The sequence below is a fragment of the Xylocopa sonorina genome, chromosome 2 (genome assembly GCF_050948175.1).
Source record: "Xylocopa sonorina isolate GNS202 chromosome 2, iyXylSono1_principal, whole genome shotgun sequence".
Lineage (NCBI taxonomy): Eukaryota > Metazoa > Arthropoda > Insecta > Hymenoptera > Apidae > Xylocopa > Xylocopa sonorina.
The window spans coordinates 4,137,418-4,151,351 of NC_135194.1; positions in this window are offsets into that span (position 1 = coordinate 4,137,418).

Below are 13,934 nucleotides of genomic sequence, written 5' to 3' on the forward strand. Positions count from 1 at the left end.
TATTCCTCGTCTACACTTCAAATGAATGTAAATGCGACACTTCCTTGCAAGGAAATAGCGTTTGCAGATGTCTACCTATCGTAGCAATAGAGTTCTAATGCTTCTTAAAACGCGATATCGCATCTCATTTCTATGTTCCATGGTAAGATATAATATGATTTGCGAAGTGTTATGTATTCCTCGTCTACACTTCAAATGATTGTGAATGCGACACTTCCTCGCTAGGAAATAGTGTTTGCAGAAGTCTACGTATCGTAGCAATAGAGTTCTTATGATTCTTAAAACGCGATATCGCATCTCATTTCTATGGTTCATGGTATGATATAATATGATTTGCGAAGTGTTATGTATTCCTCGTCTACACTCCAAATGATTGTGAATGCGACACTTCCTCGCTAGGAAATAGCGTTTGCAGAAGTCTACGTATCGTAGCAATAGAGTTCTTATGATTCTTAAAACGCGATATCGCATCTCATTTCTATGGTTCATGGTATGATATAATATGATTTGCGAAGTGTTATGTGTTCCTCGTCTACACTTCAAATGAATGTAAATGCGACACTTCCTTGCTAGGAAATAGCGTCTGCAGATGTCTAGGTATCATAGCGATAGAGTTCTAATGCTTCTTAAAACGCGATATCGCATCTCATTTCTATGTTTCATGGTAAGATATAATATGATTTGCGAAGTGTTATGTATTCCTCGTCTACACTTCATATGAATGTAAATGCGACACTTCCTTGCAAGGAAATAGCGTTTGCAGATGTCTACGTATCGTAGCGATAGAGTTCCAATGCTTCTTAAAACGCGATATCGCATCTCATTTCTATGTTTCATGGTAAGATATAATATGATTTGCGAAGTGTTATGTATTCCTCGTCTTCACTTCAAATGAATGTAAATGCGACACTTCCTTGCTAGGAAATAGCGTCTGCAGATGTCTAGGTATCGTAGCAATAGGGTTCTTATGATTCTTAAAACGCGATATCGCATCTCATTTCTATGGTTCATGGTAAGATATAATATGATTTGCGAAGTGTTATGTATTCCTCGTCTACACTTCAAATGATTGTGAATGCGACACTTCCCCGCTAGGAAATAGCGTTTGCAGAAATCTACGTATCGTAGCAATAGAGTTCTTATGATTCTTAAAACGCGATATCGCATCTCATTTCTATGGTTCATGGTAAGATATAATATGATTTGCGAAGTGTTATGTATTCCTCGTCTACACTTCAAATGAATGAAAATGCGACACTTCCTTGCTAGGAAATAGCGTCTGCAGATGTCTAGGTGTCGTAGCGATAGAGTTCTAATGCTTCTTAAAACGCGATATCGCATCTCATTTCTATGTTTCATGGTAAGATATAATATGATTTGCGAAGTGTTATGTATTCCTCGTCTACACTTCAAATGAATGTAAATGCGACACTTCCTTGCTAGGAAATAGCGTTTGCAGAAGTCTACGTATCGTAGCAATAGAGTTCTTATGATTCTTAAAACGCGATATCGCATCTCATTTCTATGGTTCATGGTAAGATATAATATGATTTGCGAAGTGTTATGTATTCCTCGTCTACACTTCATATGAATGTAAATGCGACACTTCCTTGCAAGCAAATAGCGATTGCAGATGTCTACCTATCGTAGCAATAGAGTTTCTAATGCTTCTTAAAACGCGATATCGCATCTCATTTCTATGTTTCATGGTAAGATATAATATGATTTGCGAAGTGTTATGTATTCCTCGTCTACACTTCAAATGATTGTGAATGCGACACTTCCTCGCTAGGAAATAGTGTTTGCAGAAGTCTACGTATCGTAGCAATAGAGTTCTTATGATTCTTAAAACGCGATATCGCATCTCATTTCTATGGTTCATGGTATGATATAATATGATTTGCGAAGTGTTATGTATTCCTCGTCTACACTTCAAATGAATGTAAATGCGACACTTCCTTGCAAGGAAATAGCGTTTGCAGATGTCTACCTATCGTAGCAATAGAGTTCTAATGCTTCTTAAAACGCGATATCGCATCTCATTTCTATGTTCCATGGTAAGATATAATATGATTTGGGAAGTGTTATGTATTCCTCGTCTACACTTCAAATGATTGTGAATGCGACACTTCCTCGCTAGGAAATAGTGTTTGCAGAAGTCTACGTATCGTAGCAATAGAGTTCTTATGATTCTTAAAACGCGATATCGCATCTCATTTCTATGGTTCATGGTATGATATAATATGATTTGCGAAGTGTTATGTATTCCTCGTCTACACTCCAAATGATTGTGAATGCGACACTTCCTCGCTAGGAAATAGCGCTTGCAGAAGTCTACGTATCGTAGCAATAGAGTTCTTATGATTCTTAAAACGCGATATCGCATCTCATTTCTATGGTTCATGGTATGATATAATATGATTTGCGAAGTGTTATGTGTTCCTCGTCTACACTTCAAATGAATGTAAATGCGACACTTCCTTGCTAGGAAATAGCGTCTGCAGATGTCTAGGTATCATAGCGATAGAGTTCTAATGCTTCTTAAAACGCGATATCGCACCTCATTTCTATGTTTCATGGTAAGATATAATATGATTTCCGAAGTGTTATGTATTCCTCGTCTACACTTCATATGAATGTAAATGCCACACTTCCTTGCAAGGAAATAGCGTTTGCAGATGTCTACGTATCGTAGCGACAGAGTTCTAATGCTTCTTAAAACGCGATATCGCATCTCATTTATATGTTTCATGGTAAGATATAATATGATTTGCGAAGTGTTATGTATTCCTCGTCTTCACTTCAAATGAATGTAAATGCGACACTTCCTTGCTAGGAAATAGCGTCTGCAGATGTCTAGGTATCGTAGCAATAGGGTTCTTATGATTCTTAAAACGCGATATCGCATCTCATTTCTATGGTTCATGGTAAGATATAATATGATTTGCGAATTGTTATGTATTCCTCGTCTACACTTCAAATGAATCTAATTGCGACACTTCCTTGCAAGGAAATAGCGTTTGCAGATGTCTACCTATCGTAGCAATAGAGTTCTAATGCTTCTTAAAACGCGATATCGCATCTCATTTCTATGTTTCATGGTAAGATATAATATGATTTGCGAAGTGTTATGTATTCCTCGTCTACACTCCAAATGATTGTGAATGCGACACTTCCTCGCTAGGAAATAGCGTTTGCAGAAGTCTACGTATCGTAGCAATAGAGTTCTTATGATTCTTAAAACGCGATATCGCATCTCATTTCTATGGTTCATCGTATGATATAATATGATTTGCGAAGTGTTATGTATTCCTCGTCTACACTTCAAATGAATGTAAATGCGACACTTCCTTGCTAGGAAATAGCGTCTGCAGATGTCTAGGTATCGTAGCGATAGAGTTCTATTGCTTCTTAAAACGAGGTGTTGCATCTCATATCTATGTTTCATGATAAGATATAATATTCAATGCGAAGTGTTATGCATTCCTCGTCTACGATTCAAATGAATGTAAATGCGACACTTCCTTGCAAGGAAATAGCGTTTGCAGATGTCTAGGTATCGTAGCAATAGAGTTCTAATGCTTCTTGAAACGCGATATCGCATCTCATTTCTATGTTTCATGGTAAGATATAATATGATTTGCGAAGTGTTATGTATTCCTCGTCTACACTTCAAATGAATGTGAATGCGACACTTCCCCGCTAGGAAATAGCGTTTGCAGAAGTCTACGTATCGTAGCAATAGAGTTCTTATGATTCTTATAACGCGATATCGCATCTCATTTCTATGGTTCATGGTAAGATATAATATGATTTGCGAAGTGTTATGTATTCCTCGTCTACACTTCAAATGAATGAAAATGCGACACTTCCTTGCTAGGAAATAGCGTCTGCAGATGTCTAGGTATCGTAGCGATAGAGTTCTAATGCTTCTTAAAACGCGATATCGCATCTCATTTCTATGTTTCATGGTATGATATAATATGATTTGCGAAGTGTTATGTATTCCTCGTCTACACTTCAAATGAATGTAAATGCGACACTTCCTTGCTAGGAAGTAGCGTCTGCGGATGTCTAGGTATCATAGCGATAGAGTTCTAATGCTTCTTAAAACGCGATATCCCATCTCATTTCTATGTTTCATGGTAAGATATAATATGATTTGCGAAGTGTTATGTATTCCTCGTCTACACTTCATATGAATGTAAATGCGACACTTCGTTGCAAGGAAATATGGTTTGCAGATGTCTACGTATCGTAGCGATAGAGTTCTAATGCTTCTTAAAACGAGATATTGCATCTCATATCTATGGTTCATGGTAAGATATAAAATGATTTGCGAAGTGTTATGTATTCCTCGTCTACACTTCAAATGAATGTAAATGCGACACATCCTTGCTAGGAAATAGCGTCTGCAGATGTCTAGGTATCGTAGCGATAGAGTTCTAATGCTTCTTAAAACGAGATATTGCATCTCATATCTATGTTTCATGATAAGATAGAATATTCAATGCGAAGTGTTATGCATTCCTCGTCTACGATTCAAATGATTGTGAATGCGACACTTCCTTGCCAGGAAATAGCGTCTGCAGATGTCTAGGTATCATAGCGATAGAGTTCTAATGCTTCTTAAAACGCGATATCGCATCTCATTTCTATGTTTCATGGTAAGATATAATATGATTTGCGAAGTGTTATGTATTCCTCGTCTACACTTCATATGAATGTAAATGCGACACTTCCTTGCAAGGAAATAGCGTTTGCAGATGTCTACCTATCGTAGCAATAGAGTTCTAATGCTTCTTAAAACGCGATATCGCATCTCATTTCTATGTTTCATGGTAAGATATAATATGATTTGCGAAGTGTTATGTATTCCTCGTCTACACTTCAAATGAATGTAAATGCGACACTTCCTTGCAAGGAAATAGCGTTTGCAGATGTCTACCTATCGTAGCAATAGGGTTCTAATGCTTCTTAAAACGCGATATCGCATCTCATTTCTATGGTTCATGGTAAGATATAATATGATTTGCGAAGTGTTATGAATTCCTCGTCTACGCTTCAAATGAATGTAAATGCGACACTTCCTTGCTAGGAAATAGCGTCTGCAGATGTCTAGGTATCGTAGCGATAGAGTGCTAATGCTTCTTAAAACGAGATATTGCATCTCATATCTATGGTTCATGGTAAGATATAATATGATTTGCGAAGTGTTATGTATTCCTCGTCTGCACTTCAAATGAATGTAAATGCGACACTTCCTTGCTAGGAAATAGCGTTTGCAGAAGTCTACGTATCGTAGCAATTGAGTTCTTATGATTCTTAAAACGCGATATCGCATCTCATTTCAATGTTTCATGGTAAGATTTAATATGATTTGCGAAGTGTCATGTATTCCTCGTCTACACTTCAAATGAATGTGAATGCGACACTTCCTCGCTAGGAAATAGCGTTTGCAGATGTCTACGTATCGTAGCAATAGAGTTCTTATGATTCTTAAAACGCGATATCGCATCTCATTTCTATGGTTCATGGTAAGATATAATATGATTTGTGAATTGTTATGTATTCCTCGTCTACACTTCAAATGAATCTAATTGCGACACTTCCTTGCTAGGAAATAGCGTTTGCAGATGTCTAGGTATCGTAGCGATAGAGTTCTATTGCTTCTTAAAACGAGGTATTGCATCTCATATCTATGTTTCATGATAAGATATAATATTCAATGCGAAGTGTTATGCATTCCTCGTCTACGATTCAAATGAATGTAAATGCGACACTTCCTTGCAAGGAAATAGCGTTTGCAGATGTCTAGGTATCGTAGCAATAGAGTTCTAATGCTTCTTAAAACGCGATATCGCATCTCATTTCTATGTTTCATGGTAAGATATAATATGATTTGCGAAGTGTTATGTATTCCTCGTCTACACTTCAAATGAATGTGAATGCGACACTTCCCCGCTAGGAAATAGCGTTTGCAGAAGTCTACGTATCGTAGCAATAGAGTTCTTATGATTCTTATAACGCGATATCGCATCTCATTTCTATGGTTCATGGTAAGATATAATATGATTTGCGAAGTGTTATGTATTCCTCGTCTACACTTCAAATGAATGAAAATGCGACACTTCCTTGCTAGGAAATAGCGTCTGCAGATGTCTAGGTATCGTAGCGATAGAGTTCTAATGCTTCTTAAAACGCGATATCGCATCTCATTTCTATGTTTCATGGTATGATATAATATGATTTGCGAAGTGTTATGTATTCCTCGTCTACACTTCAAATGAATGTAAATGCGACACTTCCTTGCTAGGAAGTAGCGTCTGCGGATGTCTAGGTATCATAGCGATAGAGTTCTAATGCTTCTTAAAACGCGATATCCCATCTCATTTCTATGTTTCATGGTAAGATATAATATGATTTGCGAAGTGTTATGTATTCCTCGTCTACACTTCATATGAATGTAAATGCGACACTTCGTTGCAAGGAAATATGGTTTGCAGATGTCTACGTATCGTAGCGATAGAGTTCTAATGCTTCTTAAAACGAGATATTGACTCTCATATCTATGGTTCATGGTAAGATATAAAATGATTTGCGAAGTGTTATGTATTCCTCGTCTACACTTCAAATGAATGTAAATGCGACACATCCTTGCTAGGAAATAGCGTCTGCAGATGTCTAGGTATCGTAGCGATAGAGTTCTAATGCTTCTTAAAACGAGATATTGCATCTCATATCTATGTTTCATGATAAGATAGAATATTCAATGCGAAGTGTTATGCATTCCTCGTCTACGATTCAAATGATTGTGAATGCGACACTTCCTTGCCAGGAAATAGCGTCTGCAGATGTCTAGGTATCATAGCGATAGAGTTCTAATGCTTCTTAAAACGCGATATCGCATCTCATTTCTATGTTTCATGGTAAGATATAATATGATTTGCGAAGTGTTATGTATTCCTCGTCTACACTTCATATGAATGTAAATGCGACACTTCCTTGCAAGGAAATAGCGTTTGCAGATGTCTACCTATCGTAGCAATAGAGTTCTAATGCTTCTTAAAACGCGATATCGCATCTCATTTCTATGTTTCATGGTAAGATATAATATGATTTGCGAAGTGTTATGTATTCCTCGTCTACACTTCAAATGAATGTAAATGCGACACTTCCTTGCAAGGAAATAGCGTTTGCAGATGTCTACCTATCGTAGCAATAGGGTTCTAATGCTTCTTAAAACGCGATATCGCATCTCATTTCTATGGTTCATGGTAAGATATAATATGATTTGCGAAGTGTTATGAATTCCTCGTCTACGCTTCAAATGAATGTAAATGCGACACTTCCTTGCTAGGAAATAGCGTCTGCAGATGTCTAGGTATCGTAGCGATAGAGTTCTAATGCTTCTTAAAACGAGATATTGCATCTCATATCTATGGTTCATGGTAAGATATAATATGATTTGCGAAGTGTTATGTATTCCTCGTCTGCACTTCAAATGAATGTAAATGCGACACTTCCTCGCTAGGAAATAGCGTTTGCAGAAGTCTACGTATCGTAGCAATTGAGTTCTTATGATTCTTAAAACGCGATATCGCATCTCATTTCAATGTTTCATGGTAAGATTTAATATGATTTGCGAAGTGTCATGTATTCCTCGTCTACACTTCAAATGAATGTGAATGCGACACTTCCTCGCTAGGAAATAGCGTTTGCAGATGTCTACGTATCGTAGCAATAGAGTTCTTATGATTCTTAAAACGCGATATCGCATCTCATTTCTATGGTTCATGGTAAGATATAATATGATTTGCGAATTGTTATGTATTCCTCGTCTACACTTCAAATGAATCTAATTGCGACACTTCCTTGCTAGGAAATAGCGTCTGCAGATGTCTAGGTATCGTAGCGATAGAGTTCTAATGCTTCTTATAACGAGATATTGCATCTCATATCTATGTTTCATGATAAGATATAATATGATTTGCGAAGTGTTATGCATTCCTCGTCTACACTTCAAATGATTGTGAATGCGACACTTCCCCGCTAGGAAATAGCGTTTGCAGAAATCTACGTATCGTAGCAATAGAGTTCTTATGATTCTTAAAACGCGATATCGCATCTCATTTCTATGGTTCATGGTAAGATATAATATGATTTGTGAAGTGTTATGTATTCCTCGTCTACACTTCAAATGAATGAAAATGCGACACTTCCTTGCTAGGAAATAGCGTCTGCAGATGTCTAGGTATCGTAGCGATAGAGTTCTAATGCTTCTTAAAACGCGATATCGCATCTTATTTCTATGTTTCATGGTAAGATATAATATGATTTGCGAAGTGTTATGTATTCCTCGTCTACACTTCAAATGAATGTAAATGCGACACTTCCTTGCTAGGAAATAGCGTTTGCAGAAGTCTACGTATCGTAGCAATAGAGTTCTTATGATTCTTAAAACGCGATATCGCATCTCATTTCTATGTTTCATGGTAAGATATAATATGATTTGCGAAGTGTTATGTATTCCTCGTCTACACTTCATATGAATGTAAATGCGACACTTCGTTGCAAGGAAATATGGTTTGCAGATGTCTACGTATCGTAGCGATAGAGTTCTAATGCTTCTTAAAACGAGATATTGCATCTCATATCTATGGTTCATGGTAAGATATAATATGATTTGCGAAGTGTTATGTATTCCTCGTCTGCACTTCAAATGAATGTAAATGCGACACTTCCTCGCTAGGAAATAGCGTTTGCAGAAGTCTACGTATCGTAGCAATTGAGTTCTTATGATTCTTAAAACGCGATATCGCATCTCATTTCAATGTTTCATGGTAAGATTTAATATGATTTGCGAAGTGTCATGTATTCCTCGTCTACACTTCAAATGAATGTGAATGCGACACTTCCTCGCTAGGAAATAGCGTTTGCAGATGTCTACGTATCGTAGCAATAGAGTTCTTATGATTCTTAAAACGCGATATCGCATCTCATTTCTATGGTTCATGGTAAGATATAATATGATTTGCGAATTGTTATGTATTCCTCGTCTACACTTCAAATGAATCTAATTGCGACACTTACTTGCTAGGAAATAGCGTTTGCAGATGTCTAGGTATCGTAGCGATAGAGTTCTATTGCTTCTTAAAACGAGGTATTGCATCTCATATCTATGTTTCATGATAAGATATAATATTCAATGCGAAGTGTTATGCATTCCTCGTCTACGATTCAAATGAATGTAAATGCGACACTTCCTTGCAAGGAAATAGCGTTTGCAGATGTCTAGGTATCGTAGCAATAGAGTTCTAATGCTTCTTAAAACGCGATATCGCATCTCATTTCTATGTTTCATGGTAAGATATAATATGATTTGCGAAGTGTTATGTATTCCTCGTCTACACTTCAAATGAATGTGAATGCGACACTTCCCCGCTAGGAAATAGCGTTTGCAGAAGTCTACGTATCGTAGCAATAGAGTTCTTATGATTCTTATAACGCGATATCGCATCTCATTTCTATGGTTCATGGTAAGATATAATATGATTTGCGAAGTGTTATGTATTCCTCGTCTACACTTCAAATGAATGAAAATGCGACACTTCCTTGCTAGGAAATAGCGTCTGCAGATGTCTAGGTATCGTAGCGATAGAGTTCTAATGCTTCTTAAAACGCGATATCGCATCTCATTTCTATGTTTCATGGTATGATATAATATGATTTGCGAAGTGTTATGTATTCCTCGTCTACACTTCAAATGAATGTAAATGCGACACTTCCTTGCTAGGAAGTAGCGTCTGCGGATGTCTAGGTATCATAGCGATAGAGTTCTAATGCTTCTTAAAACGCGATATCCCATCTCATTTCTATGTTTCATGGTAAGATATAATATGATTTGCGAAGTGTTATGTATTCCTCGTCTACACTTCATATGAATGTAAATGCGACACTTCGTTGCAAGGAAATATGGTTTGCAGATGTCTACGTATCGTAGCGATAGAGTTCTAATGCTTCTTAAAACGAGATATTGACTCTCATATCTATGGTTCATGGTAAGATATAAAATGATTTGCGAAGCGTTATGTATTCCTCGTCTACACTTCAAATGAATGTAAATGCGACACATCCTTGCTAGGAAATAGCGTCTGCAGATGTCTAGGTATCGTAGCGATAGAGTTCTAATGCTTCTTAAAACGAGATATTGCATCTCATATCTATGTTTCATGATAAGATAGAATATTCAATGCGAAGTGTTATGCATTCCTCGTCTACGATTCAAATGATTGTGAATGCGACACTTCCTTGCCAGGAAATAGCGTCTGCAGATGTCTAGGTATCATAGCGATAGAGTTCTAATGCTTCTTAAAACGCGATATCGCATCTCATTTCTATGTTTCATGGTAAGATATAATATGATTTGCGAAGTGTTATGTATTCCTCGTCTACACTTCATATGAATGTAAATGCGACACTTCCTTGCAAGGAAATAGCGTTTGCAGATGTCTACCTATCGTAGCAATAGAGTTCTAATGCTTCTTAAAACGCGATATCGCATCTCATTTCTATGTTTCATGGTAAGATATAATATGATTTGCGAAGTGTTATGTATTCCTCGTCTACACTTCAAATGAATGTAAATGCGACACTTCCTTGCAAGGAAATAGCGTTTGCAGATGTCTACCTATCGTAGCAATAGGGTTCTAATGCTTCTTAAAACGCGATATCGCATCTCATTTCTATGGTTCATGGTAAGATATAATATGATTTGCGAAGTGTTATGAATTCCTCGTCTACGCTTCAAATGAATGTAAATGCGACACTTCCTTGCTAGGAAATAGCGTCTGCAGATGTCTAGGTATCGTAGCGATAGAGTTCTAATGCTTCTTAAAACGAGATATTGCATCTCATATCTATGGTTCATGGTAAGATATAATATGATTTGCGAAGTGTTATGTATTCCTCGTCTGCACTTCAAATGAATGTAAATGCGACACTTCCTCGCTAGGAAATAGCGTTTGCAGAAGTCTACGTATCGTAGCAATTGAGTTCTTATGATTCTTAAAACGCGATATCGCATCTCATTTCAATGTTTCATGGTAAGATTTAATATGATTTGCGAAGTGTCATGTATTCCTCGTCTACACTTCAAATGAATGTGAATGCGACACTTCCTCGCTAGGAAATAGCGTTTGCAGATGTCTACGTATCGTAGCAATAGAGTTCTTATGATTCTTAAAACGCGATATCGCATCTCATTTCTATGGTTCATGGTAAGATATAATATGATTTGCGAATTGTTATGTATTCCTCGTCTACACTTCAAATGAATCTAATTGCGACACTTCCTTGCTAGGAAATAGCGTCTGCAGATGTCTAGGTATCGTAGCGATAGAGTTCTAATGCTTCTTATAACGAGATATTGCATCTCATATCTATGTTTCATGATAAGATATAATATGATTTGCGAAGTGTTATGCATTCCTCGTCTACACTTCAAATGATTGTGAATGCGACACTTCCCCGCTAGGAAATAGCGTTTGCAGAAATCTACGTATCGTAGCAATAGAGTTCTTATGATTCTTAAAACGCGATATCGCATCTCATTTCTATGGTTCATGGTAAGATATAATATGATTTGTGAAGTGTTATGTATTCCTCGTCTACACTTCAAATGAATGAAAATGCGACACTTCCTTGCTAGGAAATAGCGTCTGCAGATGTCTAGGTATCGTAGCGATAGAGTTCTAATGCTTCTTAAAACGCGATATCGCATCTCATTTCTATGTTTCATGGTAAGATATAATATGATTTGCGAAGTGTTATGTATTCCTCGTCTACACTTCAAATGAATGTAAATGCGACACTTCCTTGCTAGGAAATAGCGTTTGCAGAAGTCTACGTATCGTAGCAATAGAGTTCTTATGATTCTTAAAACGCGATATCGCATCTCATTTCTATGGTTCATGGTAAGATATAATATGATTTGCGAAGTGTTATGTATTCCTCGTCTACACTTCATATGAATGTAAATGCGACACTTCCTTGCAAGCAAATAGCGATTGCAGATGTCTACCTATCGTAGCAATAGAGTTTCTAATGCTTCTTAAAACGCGATATCGCATCTCATTTCTATGTTTCATGGTAAGATATAATATGATTTGCGAAGTGTTATGTATTCCTCGTCTACATTTCAAATGATTGTGAATGCGACACTTCCTCGCTAGGAAATAGTGTTTGCAGAAATCTACGTATCGTAGCAATAGAGTTCTTATGACTCTTAAAACGCGATATCGCATCTCATTTCTATGGTTCATGGTATGATATAATATGATTTGCGAAGTGTTATGTATTCCTCGTCTACACTTCAAATGAATGTAAATGCGACACTTCCTTGCAAGGAAATAGCGTTTGCAGATGTCTACCTATCGTAGCAATAGAGTTCTAATGCTTCTTAAAACGCGATATCGCATCTCATTTCTATGTTCCATGGTAAGATATAATATGATTTGCGAAGTGTTATGTATTCCTCGTCTACACTTCAAATGATTGTGAATGCGACACTTCCTCGCTAGGAAATAGGGTTTGCAGAAGTCTACGTATCGTAGCAATAGAGTTTTTATGATTCTTAAAACGCGATATCGCATCTCATTTCTATGGTTCATGGTATGATATAATATGATTTGCGAAGTGTTATGTATTCCTCGTCTACACTCCAAATGATTGTGAATGCGACACTTCCTCGCTAGGAAATAGCGTTTGCAGAAGTCTACGTATCGTAGCAATAGAGTTCTTATGATTCTTAAAACGCGATATCGCATCTCATTTCTATGGTTCATGGTATGATATAATATGATTTGCGAAGTGTTATGTGTTCCTCGTCTACACTTCAAATGAATGTAAATGCGACACTTCCTTGCTAGGAAATAGCGTCTGCAGATGTCTAGGTATCATAGCGATAGAGTTCTAATGCTTCTTAAAACGCGATATCGCATCTCATTTCTATGTTTCATGGTAAGATATAATATGATTTGCGAAGTGTTATGTATTCCTCGTCTACACTTCATATGAATGTAAATGCCACACTTCCTTGCAAGGAAATAGCGTTTGCAGATGTCTAGGTATCGTAGCAATAGAGTTCTAATGCTTCTTAAAACGCGATATCGCATCTCATTTCTATGTTTCATGGTAAGATATAATATGATTTGCGAAGTGTTATGTATTCCTCGTCTACACTTCAAATGAATGTGAATGCGACACTTCCCCGCTAGGAAATAGCGTTTGCAGAAGTCTACGTATCGTAGCAATAGAGTTCTTATGATTCTTATAACGCGATATCGCATCTCATTTCTATGTTTCATGGTAAGATATAATATGATTTGCGAAGTGTTATGTATTCCTCGTCTACACTTCATATGAATGTAAATGCGACACTTCGTTGCAAGGAAATATGGTTTGCAGATGTCTACGTATCGTAGCGATAGAGTTCTAATGCTTCTTAAAACGAGATATTGCATCTCATATCTATGGTTCATGGTAAGATATAAAATGATTTGCGAAGTGTTATGTATTCCTCGTCTACACTTCAAATGAATGTAAATGCGACACATCCTTGCTAGGAAATAGCGTCTGCAGATGTCTAGGTATCGTAGCGATAGAGTTCTAATGCTTCTTAAAACGAGATATTGCATCTCATATCTATGTTTCATGATAAGATAGAATATTCAATGCGAAGTGTTATGCATTCCTCGTCTACGATTCAAATGATTGTGAATGCGACACTTCCTTGCCAGGAAATAGCGTCTGCAGATGTCTAGGTATCATAGCGATAGAGTTCTAATGCTTCTTAAAACGCGATATCGCATCTCATTTCTATGTTTCATGGTAAGATATAATATGATTTGCGAAGTGTTATGTATTCCTCGTCT